The 22596-nt window shown below is 42.0% G+C and overlaps 1 long non-coding RNA gene across 8 annotated transcripts in view; it reads left to right on the top strand.

Moving 5' to 3' along the window:
• The window catches only part of LOC144380570 (uncharacterized), a 64618-nt gene extending 42371 nt beyond the window's left edge, over nucleotides 1–22247 (top strand). For 5 of the 8 annotated variants that reach the window (XR_013444767.1, XR_013444768.1, XR_013444771.1 and 2 more), the window contains 3 exons: nucleotides 9374–11326; nucleotides 11423–14601; nucleotides 18107–22247. This is a non-coding gene — a long non-coding RNA (uncharacterized LOC144380570). The remainder of the gene's footprint in view (nucleotides 1–9373; nucleotides 11327–11422; nucleotides 14602–18106) is intronic. The other 3 variants (XR_013444766.1, XR_013444770.1, XR_013444765.1) reach the window with 3 other exon arrangements.
• The last annotated feature ends 349 nt before the right edge of the window (nucleotides 22248–22596 follow it).

Below are 22596 nucleotides of genomic sequence, written 5' to 3'. Positions count from 1 at the left end.
CTGGGAGCAGGCTCACAAGAAACAGGCGCAGCCTGAGAACCATGATCTGCAAAGTTGTGGAAACTGTTCTTTCTCGTGTTGACACTTGGTGCATTTTTGGACACACTCGGCAGTACAGCTGCATTTAGCAGGTGGCCTGGGATTTCGTATATTCCCACTGTGTGTCTAACTGCAGATCCAGCAGATGGATGTCATCGTAAATGTGACTCTTAGGGGGTTGCCCTAAACTTTGGTTATTGAATCTGGTTCCTGGTCATCACTAAGCGCATGGGCTGCTGTTGTAAGACAGAAGCACTTTAGTAACTCCTGGAAGAGCCCACAAATCTCCCTTCTCAAATGAGCTTTAGCAGAGAAGGCTCAAAATTTCCTTTGCAGATTCACAACAAGCCTCTGGAAGTTCCTGATACACAGAGCAATTAAAATGGATCTCTTTTTGAGACCTCTGTGTCTTACACTCTCAAAGCTCTATGCAAACATCATTTTGTAGACCTAAAAGTAAGGGAATCGTATTGCACTGGAAAAGTTATGAGTATAGGTCTTAATCAAAATGGATTTAAAGTTGGCCGGTGGCAGTTATCAACAGCCAGCCCTCCGAGGGTCAAGCAATGAGTGCTTCTGCCCAGTTTTTGCACCTTCCATTAGAATATGGGTCTTGACTCATACCCTGTTTTTGATAAACACTAATTAAAAATTTGCCTGGAAAAGAGTTGTATGTGCCTCCTTTGAATTTTTTTTTTTTTGAGAAGGGATATTTTGGATGGCTCATGTTTGTTTAAAAACACTATCCATGGAAGTTTCCTAAAATAAATGTACTTGTGGCAAATAGACTTTCAAAATCATTCATAGAGTAGAGCTAGACATGTAGAAACAAGGGAACTTAAGTTCAGAGGAGTTCAGTTTAGCAAACAGAACATGGCACTTGGGTTTGAGCCACCTGTATGACCCTGAGTAAGCTAATGTGCAGACTCGGTTTCTTCATCAGAAAAATAAGGCAAAGGTCTGCTTAGAACACAGCCCTTGTCCTGAAAGAGGATTAATTACAATACTGTATGGGGAAATGCTTTGTAAATCACAAGCTGCTCTTCAAGTGTAAGGAATTACTATTATCATCACCATTCAAGGTCCTACCCCTTACAGCTAGTTAAGTCAGTTTGTCTAAATAAATAAATAATCATTCACTCTTGCCTTTCCCCACTAGATGGCAGGCGAGTCACTTGGTAAAATACTGTTCAGGTTAGGGATCTATGAAGCACCGCAGTATTCCAGCAGTGCAGCAATGGACAAAGGCTGAATTAGAACTTGTGAAGAGCGGAGACCACATGTATTGTGAAAACAAATCTCATTCAAACGCCACTGGTTTTCAGTTCACCAAAATTTTGTATCTATGAAAACACGATCCTTTTGACTAATGAGAAAAAAGACAGCTAAGCGAATAATTGCTGTAAATAAGGAAGTGTTTAGCCCACTCAGAGTTATAGCTACCAGACTTAATGATTATTTATAACCTTTACAGGTAATGGTTTCATCCATATCAGGAGTCGACAAACTGCTTCTGTAAAGGGCCGGAGAGTAAATATTTCCGGCTTTGCGTGTCGATCCATTTCTGTTGCATGGACTCGACTTTGCCTTTGCAGGCTACAAGCCCGAAGACAGACTGAGACGATAAGAAAATGAGTGGGCTTGGCTGGGTTGCAATAAATTTTAATTATGGATGCTGAATTTTGAAATTCATATAACTTTTACTTACCACAAAATACTATTCTTCTTTTGATTCTTTTGACCATTTAAAAATGTAAAAACCATTCTTAGCTCAAAGACCATACAGAAAACGGCAACAGGCCTGATTTGTTTCCCAGGGAGTCGTTTGTAGCTCCCTGGATTAATACCTTAATAGTCATAATTATCAGATTGACAGTCTCCTCAGTTAACGTAAATAAACTTTTTACTGCTTTCATGATAAATATTTCAATGTGGCTTATTATTTTTTTTTTTGCGTGTACAAATTCCTGAGAATGCTTGTGATATTTTTGCATACCTATCCATATAGCCTTGTGTCTTGTTTGTTAGACTGACTATAAAAAAAAGAATTCAAGTAGTGGATGCATTGTTCTTAGAGTTGCCAGAAAAAAAACAGGACGCCGCGTTAAATTTGAATTTCAGCTAAACAACGAATAATTTTAACATAAAGTTTGTTCCCTGTATTGCATAGGGCATACATCTATTAACAAAGTATTTGTTGTTTATCCGAGATTTCAGTTTTAACTGCATGACCTGTTTTTTTATTGGTAAATCTGGCATTTCTTGTACTTATGGATTTTGTCCATCACTCATTTACTAAGGCCTGAAAAATAACCAGAGATCTGAAGGCAGGATTCCTGAAGTGAAATAGGTCTTTAGAGAGTTGAGGGAAATGTGCATCTCACCCCCCCCCCCCCCCGTTGCGTTCAGCATACCTTAACACATTCCAACAACCGTGCGGCATTAACACGTTTCTCACATCCATTTTCCAGGAGTATTTGTTTCCATTCCGAGTGCCAGTCTCCTTGAACAAGACATTTTAATTGCTTCGTAAGAAACCCAAGTAACCTGTAAACAGACACTTGCGAAGAGCTTCAGAGAAATTTGAGGTCTTATAAAAGGGTTGCGTGGGAACAACAAATCCAGTCCTCCCAGGCTGGTGTTCTAGGGGACTGGGCTTACTTCCGGCCAGTTCCGCGCAGAAACCCCACCCTTGTCTAAGCACGTTTTCGTACCTCTTGATGGAAATTTCAAGTGTGCACAAGGCAGCGATGGGTAGAGCTTGCTTTAGACGTCTTGTTTTTGTTCTTGCGTATGCACCTGTTAGGATGCACTTCTGTACCAGCTGTTGACACGTATTTCATTTGCTTGCTGACTTTTCACGAAAAGACATCGACTGCTAAATCCTGCCCTCAGATTAGCCGCCTGCCCAAGCGGTCAGGCGGATCAGCGACTTTGACCGCCGTGGAATAACGACCCTTTGCGGAGGTTCATCACTTCGGCCTTGACGTGGCTAATGGAGAGTGCCTTTCGGCTGCCGCCGCTGGAACGGGCCGGGCCGCGGGGCAGGGGGTGGACGGAACGGTGTAACACACGCGGCGACCGGGGCGGGTGGGGAGTGACCGCACGCGGCCTCCCATCCCTGCGTGGGGACGGGCCCCCCTGGCGCGGAGGGAGGGGACGTCGGGCGGGCGACAGGACGCGGCGGGAGGCCGCTGGGGGCAGGCCTCTCCCCGGGGGCAGCCGGTTGGTAAAGGCGGCGCCGGAGGGCACGGCTTCGGTGGGCGCAGTGCGAGGACGAGACGCATCGTCCCCGCGGGGGAGCAAGCGGATCTATCTTGGCGGTTAGGAGAGGAGCTTGGGGGGTTGGGGGGGGGGGCTGGAGCAGCCAGAGCCTGGTAAAGCAGCGTCCTTTCGGCATTCCCGCTTTCACCAGGGGCTGCCACAGATGACCCGTCCGCGCGCCGCCAGCCCAAGCCCGCCTCTTGGGCCTCCCGCTGCCCCGGAACCGCGGCGCCCGGGGCTTCGGCTCCCACCGCCTGCGCCTGCCCGGGGCGGTCGTTTACCCCGTTTCTAGCTGCAAAATTAAAGCCCTCACGTATCCCTCACTCCAATCCCCGAGCCTGGGCTTAGGGCAAATCTAGTGAGGCACCTCGGGCGCAAAATTTAAGGCGCGCGCGGGGGGTGGGGGTGGGGGCGCACCAAGACACCCAGTAATTAAGATAAAAAATTAATGCAATATCTTTAAAAATTCAAAGTTAATGCAAAAAACATTACATGATGAACAAAACATGAAAATGTGAAATAAAGACATGATCTGACCCTGCTGTGACACCACTTAGCCACACTGACCTCATCCTAATCCCAGGCTCTGCAAATCAACCCTGAAGTGATTCCCTCCTCTCTCTGCTCCCAAGGCCTGGACCTCTGTCCTACTTCTCATTGGCTCTTTCTCTGCAATGAGTTGGGTTTTCATTGTGTACATCCCTCCCTGGCTGGGCAGCAGGAAGGAGACCCAGCTGCCTCACCACCCTGTGCCTCCAGGAGCGAAGCCCGGTTCTTGGCTCACTGAGGCCATGGGAACAGTATGGAGTTTGGAGGAGACCGAAGGTAAGAGCTTATGCAGGAGCCCCAGGTTGCAAAGCTCTGCACTGGAGGCACCAAGACCCCACAGAAGTAAGGCACAAGAGGAAGCTGTGCTCCCTTAACTAGGGCTTAGGAACCCATTCAGAATTGGGTTGAATATAAATGTTTTAAAGGAACCACAAGTAGTGGGGAAGGACTTTGGGAATTATTTTGCAGAAAGAGGGATCCAAAGTGCTTGGGGACACCTTGTTCCTCTCCAGCAGGCCATGAGCGTTTCCTGGCATTGCAATTCAGTCTGAATTTGCAATGTACGGGCACCTTTAATGAGGATGACACCCCATACTTTACAGTGCATCTCCCCTTTATTATACCTCATTCAACTCTCTCAGCCGGCAGCCAGGCACAGTGCTGGGTGCTGGCTCAAAGGGCTTTCAATTGTCATTATCCCCTAGAACCGTTTTTATGCTGACCTTGTGTTGTTTGCTGTCCTCATGGCTGAGAGAGGGACAAAGGGCACATCTGGCCCAGGCTGAGGAGATGGCCTAGTTATATTTCAGGTTGGGACATGGAAGGCCACTAGGTCTGACTGCTGGATTCCTTAAAGGGTTCCTCCCTCTTGTCTTACACAGGCCAGTGAAAATGAGGTAGAGAGGAAGAGCAAATGAAGGAGATTAGGAAACTATTGTTCATATTTATGTACCTTTTCTTAAAAAAAAATCTTTGGAAGCTTTGGGTGTCTCCAGTCCCTCAAAAGACCAGGGAAAAAGGGGAATTTGTCGGATTACTTGCCCAATTCCTGGCCATTTGAGACGAGTTTGCTTACCTCGAGGAGCTACTGAGTCAACATTCTGCTTAATACAAAGGGGAAGAAACTGAGGAAGTGCGGACTCCGGGGGCCTTGTCCTGCAGGACGCATGGCTGACCACCTTGGCGGTTGCGTTCCTTCCCTGTCCCGGTGTAGCTATACCACGCTATAGCCAGCAGAGGGCTCTGTCGCTATACAGAATCCGTTTGACTTCTTGGGGCGGGGAGAATTTTGAGATCTATAAAAAATACTTGGATCCAGTAAGAAACATGCATGATTTTCCATGAAATATTAATGTGAAAAATACATTATTATTAAGAACTTGTGGATGTCTATTTGATTAATGACCCATCGAACCATGGAAGGAAAGAAGATGTTTCATAACTGTCGTTATCAAACATTAAAATAGCAAGAAAAAATAGCAATGTGATAATAAATATCATCATGATATACCTAAATTATTTAGGACACAAATAGGACTTTTTCTTCTGGGAATGTGTGTGCTGAGACCCAGTAACAAGGAAGAACAGATCTGCTTTATCCGAAACATCTTCTTTTTGATTTTTTTTTATTTATTACAAACAAACCCTTTCATTAATAGCAGGACAGTTAAACGTTAACTCCATCTCACCAACAAAATCTGCCATCTGAGGCCTTCTGTGATTTGCCTCAACAGACTTTTCAACTTTGTGCTTTACTATCCACTTCAGCCACCCTGTCTTTCGGCCTCATCTCATTTTGCCAGCATTTTCCTGCCTCTACCATGGCCTCTTCTTACTTCCCACGCATGTGCCCTCTTCTTCACACACTGGAAATCCTGCCCATTCTTCAAGGTCCAATTCAAATCCTGACTTCTGTGAGTGCTGCCAAGGCATTCACAAACGATGGAACACGGGGAACCAGATGGCACTACAGTGAAATGTCATAAAGAAATCAGAATAAGTACAGGAAGGAGGTTCTGAGAGCTCTAGTCAGGACTTCAGAGCCAGCCAGTGCTTTGGATATAGCCAGAGAGATCAGGGAAAGCTTCCCGGAAGAGGTGGTGCTTGAACTAGTGTTGAAGGTTAAGGAAATCTGGAGGATTGAAATCGCCCCTTATCTGGCTACCGTGTCGATGATGTCGTGAAAGATCAGCCTGGGAAAGTAGGCAGGCACCATCATACTGAGGGAGGTTGGACGTTCTTCGATAAGCCACCGAGACTCCTGGTGCGGTTTAAAATGGAGGCAGTATTGGATTAGACCCGTAGTTTAGAAAGGTTGCTTGGGGGGCAGTGCGGTCCCTAGGTTTGAATGGCAGGCAGACGACTTGCGAAGCTACACCATTCTTCAGATGAGGAAAGAGAAGGGCCTGAACCAGGGCAGATGAAGTAGAAATGGACAAAAGGGGGAGGATTAGGCCCCAATAACACATTGTTTGCAATTCTTATGGAATGTGTGGCTTTTTACCTTCTATTGTGTTATATTTGCCTTCCCTGGGAGACTAAGTTCCTTGAGATCAGGGTTTTTTTCTCAGTTCATTTCTTTATTCCTCATCTCACATGGCCTTATACATGATCAGCATGAGTTGACTGAGGAGAAAATGTCTGAAATTTTTTATCATGAGGGTTTGCTTTTGAAATGCTCGATTTGGGCTCCTTGGGCTCAAAAGTCATCGGCGTGACAGCTCTGCTTATCATCTTAGCAAACGCCTTGTGGGTAGTTTATACATTTTGAGAGAAAATAAGATTTCTCCTGGACCTCTCACCGTTGGCTACCTTTTATGGGTATGAGACTTGAAAAGGTTAAATGATTCAGAGGGTCTGCACTTTTTGAGCTCGCCGCTTGAGTGTGTGTGTTAAGATTTGTGAAGGGGGAAACCGATCGCTCTGCGCAGCTTGTATGACAGCAAACCCTTGAGACCAAACGTCCTTTCAAAGCAGAGGCTGTGATGAACTCACCCCGGGTTGTCCAGACAAATCCTCACAGGGCGGGGCCTGTCGAGAAAGTCTTCCTTCTCTGTTGAAATGCCGCCGACAGAAAAAAACATCCTGAGATCCTCCTGCCCTTTTGGGCACCTGAGCAGTGTGCACCTCAACTCAAAGCTCCATCAGCTAGGCTTTATTTCTCCTGAGAGAACATGCCGGGCATCCTTGGACTCACGAGGGCTAGAAGAACGACGTGACACCCTCAACCCTTGAGATACATGTACTTGAGAAGGGGTTCACGTGATTGTGTCACTATTTAATAGCATCCTAACAGCTTCCGGGCTCTGTACGGCTCGCAGAACTGAAAGGTAACAGGACATTTATTTCAGAGGCTTTACTCTTCACACTAGCTTGATGCCAGCATCTTACTAAAGTGACATATCCTTAGAAAGGGCACAGAACACAAGGTGAAACTCTGACCCAAAGTGAATGTTGTGGGCAGAAGGCACATTTTATCCTTTGAAAGTTGGTTGAATGAAGTTTTACCCAGGGATTTAGTTAAACATATAGTAGTCATTCCTCCTGCCCTGGGTGATCTGTTTTTATGCTCTTGTTTGCTCCTTATTTCCTTTCATACATCTCCATCTCTTTTTAAAAAGATTTTATTTATTTATTTATTTATTTATTTATTTATTTATTTGAGAGAGCGAGAGCGAGAGCACGTGCACATGAGTGGGGGTAGGGGCAGAGGGAGAGGGAGAGAGAATCTTCAAGCAGAGATTCCCTGCTGAGCACGGAGCCCAACGCAGAGCTCAATCCCACAACACTGAGATCACAACCTGAGCCAAAACCAAGAGTCAGACACTCAACTGAGCCACCCAGGCGTCCCCATCTCCATCTCCTGTATGGTATAGAAGAGAGCTGTTATTAGTATAATAAAGTTAAACAGTCCCCAGGTTCAGGTAATCTGGTTTTGGATAAAATTGCTATTAAATCTTCTGTTCAAGTTTGGTAGAGAAGAAGGAGACTTGGAAATTGAGTCTCATATCTTTAAATTGATATTGGGATTCAGGCTTCGTGATGCCTTAGTATTTAATCTATTGATTTCAAGCGAGGAAAATATTGTATTTAAAGTGATTTCGCTCCAGTGATCAGTTGTTCTTTAGTTGTAATTCTGAATCTTGTATTTCACCTGAAAAGCCACTGACACCTATGTGATAGTGCCCAAAATGTACCCATGAGGCATGGGATTATTACCTCATGCACACATGTGCGCACACACACACGCACACACACTTTTTATTATGAGAATGTTCAAATCTACAGAGAAGTGAGATAGTGAGATGCATGCTCACCTACCACCCACCTGGATCGAACAATGGTTAACATTTTTTCATAAAATAAGTGACTAGTTATATGTGTATTTGCTTCAGCTCTCCCCCTCCCCCCCAAAAAAGTATTTGCCGACATTACCACAGTTCTGTTATTGTACCTAATGGAGTTAACAATAATCACCTATTCTCACCCAGCAGCCTACTCATATCCAAGTTTCTCCAGTTGTGCCAAAACTGTGAGTGACTAGTAATTCTTAGTGAAGCCACTATCGGAAGGTCAGAGATCTGAGAACTGGATATTTTCCCTCAGTTGACAGAAGGCAGGAGTATAGACTGGTAGCAGAACAGAACTTAAGCCAGCAAAATGTATAGTAATGATTCATTTGGAAACACTCCCCTCCTCGAGCTATACTGACCTCCAGAGAACATTGAGCCATCAGCTGGAATCAACTTGAGCCTCCAACTTGGTCATCTTGGGGCTCTGACTCTACCAGAGCCCCTGTCTCTAGTATGGAGGGGAAATGCCATTGAGAGAGGCCTTCTGACACTCTTGTAGATGGACGCTCAGTTATTCCAAACACCGTTCACTGAGTAGTCCATCCTTTCCTCATATCTTGAAATAATACCACAGAGCTGTAAAAATAATGAAGGAAAATATGTGAACATATTTTTATCATCTTAGGGAGGGGAAGCCTTTTCAAAGCAAGGCATGAAACATTTGACTACATAGAACATTTGAACCATCTTTATGGCACAAGACAAAGTTAAAAAGTAAATGACAGGCTCGGATAAAACGTTTGCAACATAGAGTTAAAAATAAGAGTTCCCTAATATGCTGATAGTGCCTACAAATCAGCAAGAAAAACATTCTAATGTGGGCAAAGGATATAAAAAGACAATTTAAAGATGAAGAAATAGAAATGACTCACCATATGGAAAGATGATTAAAGAAATGAAAATTAAACAAAAATGAGCTACCTTGTTATTCACCTTCTGTTTGGCACAAATTACAAAGATCGGTAATATTTCATGTTGGTGAACATATGGGAGAAAAGACTCTCATCCACTGTTAGCGAGCATACAAATTGGTACAGCCTTTGTAAGGGCGATTTGGCATATATTATTATTCTTCCAAATTTCTGTTTCCTCGCTAATGTGAAAGCTACTCAGGCAGTCTGCCTCTGTTCCGCGCTTCATTTCCTATTTTTGTGTCTGCTTTCTTCTAGATGGTGATATTTGTGCTTCTCAGCTCAGCCTGGTGGCCTGACCTTAACTCCCGAGTTCCGTGGTCCTGTCACAACTGCAAGTCATTCTCATACAAACGTTGAGTTGACCTAGTGTGCACCTTTGAGAGTTTTGGAACAATATGCAAGTTTAAGTCACCATCATGTCATCTTGCTGACGATCTCATGGGACAAGACCAACACTGGGGTTGCTTGCTTCTGCCCTTGGTCTTCCACCTGTTCTTCCCTCTGCTGCCATTGATCGCACACACGTGTTGTCATACAAAAGCTGTTTTGCTTTTCTTTTTTGTCTTGTGAATGTTGTCCTTGGCTTCGTATACATCACAGATTAGTGTCGTGTGCTGCACAGTGATCTAAAAACTTTCAATACTTGTAAATTTGCATAAGTTTGGGTAAGAATGGCATCCAAGCAGCAAAGCAAGAATACAGACAATAGAAATGCAAGAAGAGCAACAAGGGCAAGAAAAGGGATGTCTATAGCAAACAAAATGAAAGTTCTTGAAATGCTTGATAATGGTGAAACTGAGACCTCTGTAGGATGTTTTTGGGGTGTTAATAGATCTATAATTTGCACAGTAAAGAAAAATGAGAAAGCTATTGGGGCCAGTGTATTGAGGGGCACACCAGAATCATTGAGAAAATCATACATAGCTTGAAATGTCAAAGGAGAGACAATGGAAAAATTGGACATGGGTGGCTTCTAACGCAGAGAAAGCTGAATAGGCCTCCTCCTGTATGCATCATCTGCCAGTGAGCATCCCACAAATGCAAGTTTCAGTTTCGATCTGGACCAAACATTGTAACATTCATCGCCAGTAATGGGTGGTTGGATAGCTTTGAGAAACGCTGTGGTCTGTGTGACAAGAAATGGCTGGCAGAGGAAGCGGGTCGTGAAGCTGCCACCAAGTATCCTGAATACCTGAAGAAGCTGAGGAAAATGGCTGTGTCTTCAGCGCCGATGAGCCGGCCCCGCACTGGAAGGGCGTGCCTACTTGCACATCTATTGCAAAGGATGAAAAAAAGACCAGAGGCTTCCAGCCCAGAGAAGACAAGCTCAAAGTTCTGTTTCGTTCCAGTGCTTCTGGCGACTTTTCGGATTAAATCCATGTTGCTTCACAGATTCCGAAATCCTTGCCCTCTTCAAAAAGAATGCTAAAGACACTTTTCTGTTTACATGGAGGGAAACCATAAAATACGGGCCACTGAGAAACTCTTTTTCGGACTGGTTTTTGAAGTGTTTTGTTCCTGAGGTTAAACTCTATTTAAACTGAAAAAATCATGAATTCAAAATGTCGCTGATTCCAGACACGGCTCCCACTGACAAAAGTGCAATAGTAAATGCTGATCCTCGTGTTCCAGTCATCTCCATTCCCCCAGGTACGACTCCACTCCTTCATCCCGTGCATCTGGGAGTGCTAAAAATTGTTCAAGATGTCCTGGACTTGGCGTACATTTGATTTCCTCGCAGATCAGATGAGAGAGATCCCGGAACTTACTGTGAAAGTAGCTTGGCAAAATTTCTCCATTTGTAATGCTTTAACGATAGTAGAAGAATTGGTGAGAGAAATAACACAGTCACCCCCTAATGGAGCCAGGCAGCAACTTCAGAACGAGGTTGTAACGGACTGTGAAAGTTTTCTTCCGTTGGTAGAAGAAATTGAAAGTGTTGTAGCATCTGCAAAGCATTTGGGGGGGGGGGTGTAGGATTTGAAGACATTGAATGAAGTGACATTTTGCTGAACTGTTAGATTCTCACCCTCAGAAGACAGTTGAGACATTTTTCCAAGATATGATCATATCAAAAAATGATAGAAGAGGTCAGCTTAGGGTAACATCCAGAACTCGAAGAATGTTGAAGCAGCCCCTCTGCACATCAAATGGCTGTAGTGATTCAGAGGAAGGCGAGCCTTCGACGGAGTATTTATTGACCCACAGGCAAGATTTAAATGATTACCCACAACCCTATAAAGCAGTAATAAGAAACCTTCAAATGAAGGCCAATAAGTCCTTTCTCTCTGTTTGCTTCAACAGGGGAGAAGAGGCTGGACCTTCGGACCTCGTCATTCCAACCCTTTCCACAAACAGCCGGCAGAAAGGTGGAAGATGAAAGTAGTGCAGAAGACTGAGCTTACTTATCTCCAGACAAAACCCAAGTGTCTTGATTCTTCCCCCATATCTGCGTTTGCATTGACGCCATGATTGTCCTCACCTTGAGGTCAGAGAGAAATAGAAATTAATTGCCTAGTAATCACTACTGCTAATGTAAAATTAGGAAAATACCAACAAGCTTCAGTTTACTTGGTGTTTTATTTGAGGGAACAAACCAATTGTCTGGGCTGTCTTAATACTCCCTTGCCTGCCCCAGTTTTCCCCGAAAGCTTGTGAATCCCTCCCACACAAATTCCTCTACTTCGAGGGTTTCAGGAACTCAACTCTCATACCTAGGGAGGGGAGCTACTCTACTTGGCTGTACAATTTGGCTTTGTACTCTTGATCCTGAACTTTATTTTAATTCTGATTCAGCCTAACTTGTATTTCAACAGAAAGAATCCAGACCCTTGCCTTTTACCTGGTTTGGTATCAGTGCACTTGCTTTGCAGTGCTTGTGTGAAGTAGCTATTGGTCAGTCCCGAGGGGCAGTGCATTTAGAATGGACTCCTGCATTTACTTTGGTATCTAATCAAGGAGCTTGTAGAAGCTGCTAGAGTTCATTTCCATAGATCTTGTCTGTTCTTATATCTGGTCTTTGCGGGGATCTGAACATTTGACTATCCTCTGGGAAAGCGATTCTGACTGAAACTTCTTCCCTAAAGGTGGTGGAAATCAGTAATCCACCCCACCCCTAGCCTGGAGGTCTGAATGATGGGTTACCTATACCTGAGTTTGACGTGATCAGAGGAAAGGGGAAAAAATACAAAAGTTAAAAGGCCTTGCTTGCATAGTTACAGTTGAGATGACAGACATTCCTCAACAGGTTCAAAAGAGGCAGATGAGAGTCAAAAACTCATTTTCGGGTGCTGTGGATCTAGTGACCCCCCCCCCCACACACACACACAGTGCCAGAGAAGCTTACACGCTTGCTATAAGCCATAGTAGTTCTCAATGCATCCAGATCAGGTTGGGGAGCTTTAAAAATTACAGATTTCTGGGACCTGCCCCTGGATGTGCTGAATCAGGGATGGGGTCAGCATCTGTTTATTTTGAAAGCTCCTCAACTGATTTTTTCATACAGCCGTAGTTGCCAACTGCTGTTCTAAGTCTAAACAGAATTGTACTAGAAAATACAATGCAAATGGTAGTGGGCCCAGGAGCTAGGAAACCTTGATTCCAAATTTTGACTCCACCACCAGCTCAATGGATGGTCTTATTCAAAGCACGCTACTCTTTCCTTATCCGTCAAATGAGAGATTAGGACCACTTGGTCTCTAAGGTCCCTCTATCTCTGACACTGTTACTTTCAGAGAAAGCTGCATCAGTCTCATTGGTTGACTTTGAGTGTACCTGAGCCCTTTCACAGAGACCAAGGTAAGTAGTATTGTTGCTGCGCTGTGTTCTTGATATTTTAAATATTGTGCTTCTGGTTCAAGTTTGACCATGGTTTAGTCCCTTCCAGAAAAGCGAGTTAGGCACAGAAAAAAAGAGAAACAAACATAGCATCAATTTCCTGAAAAGAAAGACAGAGGGGACCTCCTGTGAGCTTCTTATTTGTAATAATTGCTACTTTTCTTCTGAGTTACAGGGCTTGGGGCAAATAATAGATATTATGAGGAAAACACCTTAACATGTTGTATCTATTGTTTTCATAAACCAAAGCAGAAAGAACTCTGTCAGGGTTGCTGTTCCAAGGTTCCAAGGATAATTGGTGTATTCTTAATCATATCTAGAGGTAAATAGTTTTAAGTCAATGATTGTTTTACCAGTATAATCAGTGGTTCCATATGCCTTTAGAGAATGTGGTTTCCTGATAATTTTACCATTCATTGAGATTACTGCCTTGGCACTTTTTTCTCTTAATTTGACCAGAATTAGAGAAAGCAAATTTAAGTTGAAGAGCAGCAACCGGGAACCATTAATAGAAAACGCTACAATGGGTAACTGACTATTATATGAGTTTAGTTGTCATAGGAATGCCTAGACTTTGGCTTGATAAGATGCAAACGTTTGCCTAGGGCCCAGGCCATTTGAAATAAATTATTGAGATAAATCTAATTCTTATTTAAGGTAATATCCAGTTAAAGTAGTCTAAGAAGTATCATCGATGAGGGTAAAAGCCAGAAAATTTCAATATGGCTGAATTTAACAAGTGAGCAGAACTTACAGGCAGATTTGAAAGTTGGTATGGGCTAAGTGGTAGAAATAGAAGTGCATGGCAACATGGCCATGTAACTGGGTGTTTCTTTTTTTCTTTTTCAAATTAAGAATAGTCCCCAAAATTGACAAGCTGAAATTTCTTTTAGAAGATTTTACACACAGTTTGAGTGAGAAGAATCTTCCTGTTGTCAAATGGTTCAGGTAAATTCTTGTGTTCAGTATTATGAAGGTCATGGCAGTTTCCTTCTTTACAGACATATTTAACCACTGGCAAAAAGAAAAGAAAGGAAAAGTAGGTGGGGAGAAAGAACAGCCCAAGTTGCTGAATTTTGTAGAGAATATTAGAAAACCGGTATTACATTTAAAAAGAGGCTTTTGTTTGTTTAAGATCTTTTAAGTTCAAAATGCAGAGAAGTCTCTTTAAACCACACATTTGGATTACAGAGCTGCCACCACCTGAATGCTAATAAAGGGCTTCGAGGAGAGTGTGTATAGTGGAAAGGAGTGTGTGAACCATGTTTGTGCTATGGAATACACTGATCACTGAACTTTACGTGGAGTTACCTTTTAATGGTCTCGATGTCAATGTGCTATGCTTGTTTACCTAAGAATCCAAAAATAAATTGTGGTACGAACAGAGTGTATATGTTCTTGGGAGCCATAAAATCCAATAGAAAATAGATGAAAGGCTAAACAGTACATGTCATTACCATGAACAATGAATGTTGAGGAATTACATATGAATCTAGTTGTGCTCGAGACATTGCACTTCATCTTTCTTGCATTACTATGTAAAGCCAGTGATATAATTAACCCATTTTTGCAAACACCTAGAGTTGGCTCTTGGTCACTTGGCAGTGATGTGATGAGGACCATAATGAGAAGAACATGGGACTTAGGTAAGGGGGCTTTGCTACTTCTTGTCTGCTCTGGGCGGGGCACTCCCTCTCTTTGCGTGAGTGGTGCTTAGTCCTGGCAGGATAACCCTTGCGTTGTTGGGGTGTGACAAGTCAGCCTAGGGCCGAGGCTGTGGAATCAGACCTGCTTTCAGTCCTGTCCCTGCCAGCTACCAGCCATGTGACTGGGGACATGCCTCTTAACCATTTCAGACTTGAGTTTCTAATCTGTAAAACGGGGTCAAAAATACCTGCATTATAGGATTGCTATGAGATTATAAGAAACGCTTAGTACAGTGCCTGGCACATAGCAAGCGCTCAATAAATTGTTGCTATTATTATCATTATTATTATTATTAGCATCATAGAGCTAAATATGATAGTTTACTCCTGTCTTTGCAAAATTTTAATATTTTGATATTTTACCTAATTTCCCTCAAAAAATGGTAGCATGATGGTTTTAAGAAGAGAGAAGGAATAAAAATGGATTTTCAGTATTTTTCTTTGCTTGTGAAAGAGACCTGAAACAGTAATTCCTTTGTCCCTATGTTACTCTTTGACCTACAGCTTCATTTATATGTGATTTACTTAGAATGCAGTTATCATTGCATGCTATTTATTTATATAGTGGTTACTTTTAATGACTTTTTTCACATGGATGTATTCCTATTCTCTAGAAAATAATCCATCCACTTGGTTCCACTTTCGAGATAATGAGGTCACACTGTGTTAATAGGAGCTAAAGATAAAACTATGCAGGACCTACTTTGCTTAAACCACCAAGTTACTAGCTTAGCTGCCTTTGAGAGAAAATTGGGATATCCAAGCAGTGTTACTAGGTGAGGACAATTCCTCATAACTAGCTTCTGAACATCTTTGTTATTTCATGTATTCTGATAGCATTCAAGAAGTTTAAAATCATGCTTTTCAGCATGCTGAGTACTCATCATCATCCCAATGCTGGATCTGTAGAGAAATAGGGCTGTCACTGCCTTATCCCTGGGCCCCCATTACCACTTCACCTGGATGATCACGGTGGCCTCATAACTCACATCCCAACCCTTTTACTGTTTTAACTGGGAGACTTTCATGTCCTAGTGTGTATGTAGGTGTGTGTGTATATATATATATATATATATATATATCTGGTAGTCTTCAGCACTTTGCTGCTTGACAAACATTCCTTGTTTAGAGTTCTGATTCTGGTACTTGCTTGTTCAAAAATCTTCAGTGGCTGCCCATTGTCTGTGTATTCCACTACTTAACCTTTAAATCATGACCTGGTCCCAGTGCGCCAGAACCGGTTTTGTCTGCCAGTGTTCTCTTTCATAGAATATATGTGATAGTCTGTGTGTTCCTCGGCCCCATCTGACTAAGCACTAAGGATCTTCAGCCTACAACTCAACCCTGATCTCTTAAGTTTCTCACTTAAGCTCTGGTGGGTAAGAACAGAAATTAAACTTCTTACCTGAAGCCAGAGTGCCTGAGATGAGACTACAAAGCTGTAGTCTCCTTCCTCTTCTCCTCCATCATTACAGACACCTAGAGGTGGCTCTTGATTAGTTGGCAGTGGTATGAGGAGTGCCCTGATGAGAAGAACACGGGAAATAGAGTAAGGGCTTTGCTACTTCTTGTCTGCCCTGGACTGGGGACTCCCTCTCTTTGGGTGAGTGGTGCTTAGTCCTGGAAGGATAGCCCCAATCTGAAAAAGTGCCTTTCTTCTTTGGTTTTCTTTTTAAGTTTCCAGCCTACCAAATTAGGGTATCCGCACTGAACCCTAGCCCCCCTTGCCTGGGGTCCTGGATGCTACCCATTTAATTTTGGCTCTGAATACAAATATCCTTATTGGGTCCCTGAAACAAGTAAGTGGAGACCTAAACTCTGTTCTTAGGTTCTTGCTAGCCTCATGTCCTGAGCATCATCACATACATAGTATGTTTATTTACCACTGGGCTTCAAAGTACTCTATCCATTCTTTTGCATGTGAATGCTAGCCTGGAATGTACTTAATATACTTACTATACCCTAGATTTGGCATAAAGAGCTGGGCCTGGCAAACTAGGGCCCTTGGTTAAAATCTGGTCCAACTGTTTTTTTTTTTAACAAAACCATACCCACTCATTTATGTATTGTCTATGGCTACACTATAATGACAGAGTTGGATAGTTCTTCCAACAACTCCAGGTCTTCCAATAGAAACCATATGGCCTTTAAAAACTTAACTATTAATAGAAAACATTTGCTGACTCCTAGCTAAAGCTAAGTAGTTCTCCAAGCCTTGATATTGCTTATTCTTTGATAATTCATCGTTTCCATCCTGTCAAACAATATGGACCTAGAAAGCTAGTTCATTGAGACCATGAAAATAGGTTCCAACCCATTCAAACTACTTGCTTTTATTTGAATTTCCTGCTTCCTCTTTGTTGTCTTCCTAAAATGTCTTTTCTCTGTGTTTTGCTTTTTAGGGAAAGAGATGTCATAGGCATAAAGACTATTGGAGTAGCCTTATGATAGGTCTTTAAATGTCATACCAGGGCCTAACATGAAAGTCTTTCAACATCGCCAGTATCTGTCAACATGACCTTCTAGCATCTCTAAGATTAAGCCTTTCAATTCTTTAGTGTCTCTAACATCAGGTTTTCTGAGCGCCATAGCTTCCAACATCTCCAATTGCCAGATCTTCTAAATGTTAAAACACCCAATGTCTTCCACTCTCTGGCCTGAAGCATCTCCAATGCAGGTTTTCTAATCTCGATATGGGGGAAATTAAAAGTCTAGGTCTTCTACTTTCTCCAACAATCAATCTTCAAGATCCGGGTCTTGTCTTTCTGGGTCCAGAGTTCTAAGTTCTGATTTTTCCATGTTCCCAATCTTCCAGTGTCTCCTATATGCAGGTCTTCTAGAGTTTATGTGTTTCATTGTGTCCAAGTCCAGCTCTTCTAGTATCTTCTAGTGCTTACATCATTCAGTTTGTACAACCTTCAGTGTCTCCTAAATTCTGGTTTTATAGTGTCTCATTATCACCAGTTCTACCATCCAAGTCTTTCAATATCTCCAAGAACTGGTCTTCCAATGGTTAGGTGTTCCAACATCCCCAGTGTCTGAATGACTAGGTCTTTTAACATCCTGACATCTTAATGTCCAAGTTTCCTAATGTCCAGCGCTGCCAACACCCTTGACTTACAGCATCATGAAAATTTCAACTTCCAAATTTTATGTCTTAACACAAATGTGTCAATACCCAGGTTTTCCAAATGTCTCCCAATATCCAGGGCTTCTGACTTAGGGTTTCTAAATGTTTAGATCTTCTGTTGTCTATATCTTCCAATGTTTAAGGCTTCCAGGGTACAGGACTTACAATGTCTCTAGTATTCAGGGCTTCCAATACCCATGAATTCCAACATTCAGGGTCTCCAAAGTCTCCAATGTCCAGAATAACCAATGTCCACCAAATCCAAGGCTTCCAATGTCTCCAACATCCTGTGCTTCCAATGTCTCTAATGTCCAGGGTTTCCAATGGCGCCAGTGTCAAGGTCTTCCAACAACTCCAGGTCTTCCAGCAACTCCAAGTCTTCCAACAAATTCCAAGTCTTCCAACAGCATCAAGGTCTTCCAGCTAATCCTTGTCTTCCAGAAAATTCACGTCTTCCAGATAATCCACGTCTTCCAGTAATTATAGGTCTTCCACAAAATCTGTATCTTCCAGGAAAATCCATGTCTTCCAGAAAATCTATGTCTTCCAATGGTTTCAAGGTCTTCCAGACAATCCACGTCTTCCAGCAATTTCAAGGTCTTCCAGCCAATCCACGTCTTCCAGAAAAAACTATGTCTTCCACCAAATCCAAGTCTTCCAATCAATCCAAGTCTTCCAGCTAATTTATGTCTTCCGGAAAAATCCAGGTCTTCCAGGCAATCGACGTCTTCCAGAAAGAAATCCAGGTCTTCCACTCAGTCCACGTCTTCCAGAAAAATCTATGTCTTCCACCAAATCCATATCTTCCGGAGAAATCCAGGTCTTCCAACCAATCCATGTCTTCCACCAATCCAGTCTTCCAGTCAGTCCACGTCTTCCAGACAAAATTTATGTCTTCCACTAAGTAAATCCAGGTCTTCCAGTAAAGCCACGTCTTCCAGAAAATTTATGTCTTCCACTAAATCCAGGTCTTCCAACAAATATACGTCTTCCTAGAGATCCACGTCTTCCGGAAAATCCATGTCTTCCAGTAACCTCCAGGTCTTCCAGCAAATCTACGTCTTCCAAACAATCCAGGTCTTCTGGACAATTCGGGTCTTCCTGAAAATCCACGTCTTCCAGAAAAGCCATGTCTTCCAGGAAATCCATGTCTTCCAATGACCTCCAAGTCTTCCAGAAAATCCATGTCTTCCATCAAATCCATGGCTTCCAGAAAATCCACGTCTTCCAGCAAATCCTTGTCTTCCAACAAAGCTGTGTGTCTTCCATCAAATTCATGTCTTCCAGCCTACCCACGTCTTCCAACAAATTTACGTCTTCCAGAAAAATCCACGTCTTCCAGAAAAATCCACGTCTTCCAACTAAGCCACGTCTTCCAGAAAATCCTTGTCTTCCTACATCTCCAGGGCTTCCAGCATCTCCAGGGCTTCCAGCATCTGCTCGTCTTCCGGCATCTCTGCATCTTCCGGCATCTCTGCGTCTTCCGGCATCTCTGCGTCTTCCGGCATCTCTGCATCTTCCGGCATCTCTGCGTCTTCCGGCATCTCTGAGTCTTCCGGCATCCCTGCGTCTTCCAGAATCTGCTCGTCTTCCTGCATCTGCTCGTCTTCCGGCATCTCTGCGTCTTCCAACAACTACCCAGTCTTCCAACAGCGGGCTCAATATCCACGTCTTCCAGCGTCTCCAGGGTACCGGTCTTCTAACATTCAGGTCTTCCAGTGTCTACGATATCCAGGTATTCTAACATGTTCCATAGTCCAGGTCTTCTGACCTTTCCCCAGGTCCAGACCTTTTTAAAAGGAGTCTTCCCAAGTCCGAGCCTTTCCATGTTCAGATCTTTCCACAGACAGGTCTTCCAACACAAATAATCCTGCTTCCAATAGAATTAGCCTCAAAAAATTTAATAAGGCATTCCTTCTTATAAACCAGATTCTATGGATCAACTGTATTGCAGCTTAATAGTGTTTTTTTGCTATTAGGATTTGTGTGTTTATTTACAACTTTTTAAGGTGGTGTACACAAAACATCTATAAAATAAACACATCGATGGGATTACTGTGATAAATTTTGCTACTTTGCTAATGCTTATAGTGTTTATATAATCAACTATGATTAGGTACAAATGAAATTCTTATTTTAATGAAAAAAATTCATTTAGAGACTATTTATTATTTTAGATAATGTTAATACAGTGTATTTATCCATTTCTTATACTGCCAATTTTTGTTTGGTCTTATGTGACTAGTTAATAATAATAATAATAATAATAACAACAATAACAACAACACTTAACATAGCATTTGCTACATCCAGGCACTGTTCTAAGGTCTTTACATGCATCACCTCATTTAATCTTCACAAGAACCCACTGAGGTGTAGGTACTATCATCTCCGTTTTACAGATGATGAAACTAACACAGAGGGGAAGTAACTTGTCCAAAGGACACAACTAATAAATGAGAGAGCTAGCTAGCCTGTTGAACACAGCTAGCCTGTTGCCAGAGCCCATGATCCTAACCACTGGGCTATAATATCTGCTGTTGAAAGTCAAGTTGAGAATTATGGGATCCAAAGCTTGATTGCTCCTACTTTATGTGCAAACTATTATCAGATCTGACGTACAAATGGTCTTACTTTATCCTGTCACTATCAGAACCTATTTGTATTCACAGATCTCATTCCTCCACTAGCTACTATTATTCCCTTGCCTGTGTATATGGAACTAGACACAAACACTTCCTAATACGATTTTCAGTTTGGGCAGAAATAATATAAGGAAGCACTGAGTTCAAGTACCATTTGCTTTAGAATCATTTTCACAACTCCATGCTTTGAGTACTGGTGCTTGGAATTTGACTCTCCCATCTACTTTAATCCCTTATCACTGACCATTCTCCACTTTGCACCTTATTATCTAGACCAATAAACATTAGTTTGTTTCTGACCTCTAGGATTCACCTGTTTCTTCAAATATCACTGACCTCCTAGATTCCTGACCACTGCCTTGCATTCAGCGAATGGTAACTACAATTCCCTAACTCCCAGCATGCTGACCTAGAGAACTACTTGGTTCTCCAAGTCTCAGCTCCTACCAGGTGCTTCCAGCAACATGGCTACCATGCCTCTGGCTGGCATGACAAACATCAAAGCTACATAATGAAATTATGGTTAGACAAGGAATCTCTAAAGATACAGAATCATCTACATAGTAATACAAATGAATCATCATAATAATAATTAAAATTGAAATATCTCCCAAATGTCTAGTGACTTATTTTGCAAAGTGCTGTCATTTTATCCGTCATTCATCTACTCATTCATTCAACAAGTATTTATTGAGCGCCAGCTATGTGCCAGGCATATTGCAAAGGAGCTTAAAATCACCTAGGGAAAACTGACAGTGTACAAATAATTGAACAATTATTTATCAGTTGTTGCAAGACCATGAAGGAAAAGTAGGTATAGGATGCCGTGAGAGTCTAGAAAGTGAAGGAGAGCATTCCTGAGGAAGAAACATTTATGGTGACTGAAGGATCTCTTTTCTTATTTGATTATTAAGATGGATGTTTTTATATCAGTTTTACCTAATCAGGTTAAACAGCAAGTACTAACAATGGGCATGAGATCCATGTATTTTGACTTCTTTTTTTTTTCCCTACCACTCCATGCTGCCTTAAAATATATAGTAAGTACGGTTTGGACAATATATATGAAAGGATATAGAAATGTTGGTACTCTTTGACTTAGTATTTTCACTTCAGTGAATATGTTCAAGGAAATCATCTAAAATGTGGATAATTCATGCACAAAGATGTTCCTCACATAGTTATTTGGTATAGAGAAAAACGGAGAAGCCTAGGGGTCTAACTTTATGGGCATGATTAAGTAAATGTGCTATTTCCATGTGATGGAATATTCTTTCATTAAAATATTTATGGTATGTTGGTATTATATAATGTTAAGTGAAAAATCAGCATACAAGATTATATAAAGTGTGATTGCAATTATCTTAAATATATATAATCAGAGACAAATGACTAGAAATAAACACATTAGAGATTGTGAACTAATTATCTCTAGGTGGGTAAGATTATGTGTGATTTTTGTTTACTTCTTGGTGTTCCTTTTTTTCTTCCAAAGTTCTTACAGTGTGAAAATATATTCAGGAAAAATATTTAAATGATTGTGCATAAAAAGTTCATTATTTATTCACCTTATTATAATGTAATCAAGTTTTACTGTTGAAAACACTTCAAAATAAAAGCAAGCAAAGTGAAAAAATTAAAATCTCAAATAAACTCAATACTTAGAGATAATTGCTATAAAGTTTTTGGTGTATGTGTTTCCACCCTCTTTCACAGACATGTTTATTCTCTTTTACGAAATGGAATTGTACTGCCATTTAACCTGTTCTTTCCACTTAACAATAAATTGTAAACATCTTTCCATGTCAGTAGCTGTGAGTCTACGTTCTAATTTTAATACATAACTTATTTACTTTAGCTCCTTTGGTGGGCATTAGGTTCTTCCGAGTTTTTTTGTATTCTAAAAACTGCTGTGATGAGCACATACACTACACAAGTTGTGCAGAGCACAGACCGTGTCGTCCTGCATGGTGAGCCTGCCCATGACTGCGTGCAAATTTGGTCAGCTATTACTTTTTTTTAAAAGATTTTATTTATTTATTAGGGAGAGAGAGAGAGATCACAAGCAGGGGGGGAAAGGTAGAGGGAGAAGCAGACTCCCCGCTGAGCAGGGAGCCTGACACGGGGCTCGCTCCCAGGACCCCAGGATCATGACCTGAG

Source organism: Halichoerus grypus, chromosome X (assembly GCF_964656455.1).
Source record: "Halichoerus grypus chromosome X, mHalGry1.hap1.1, whole genome shotgun sequence".
Classification (NCBI taxonomy): Eukaryota; Metazoa; Chordata; class Mammalia; order Carnivora; family Phocidae; genus Halichoerus; species Halichoerus grypus.
This window is presented reverse-complemented; position numbering and strand designations above follow the sequence as displayed.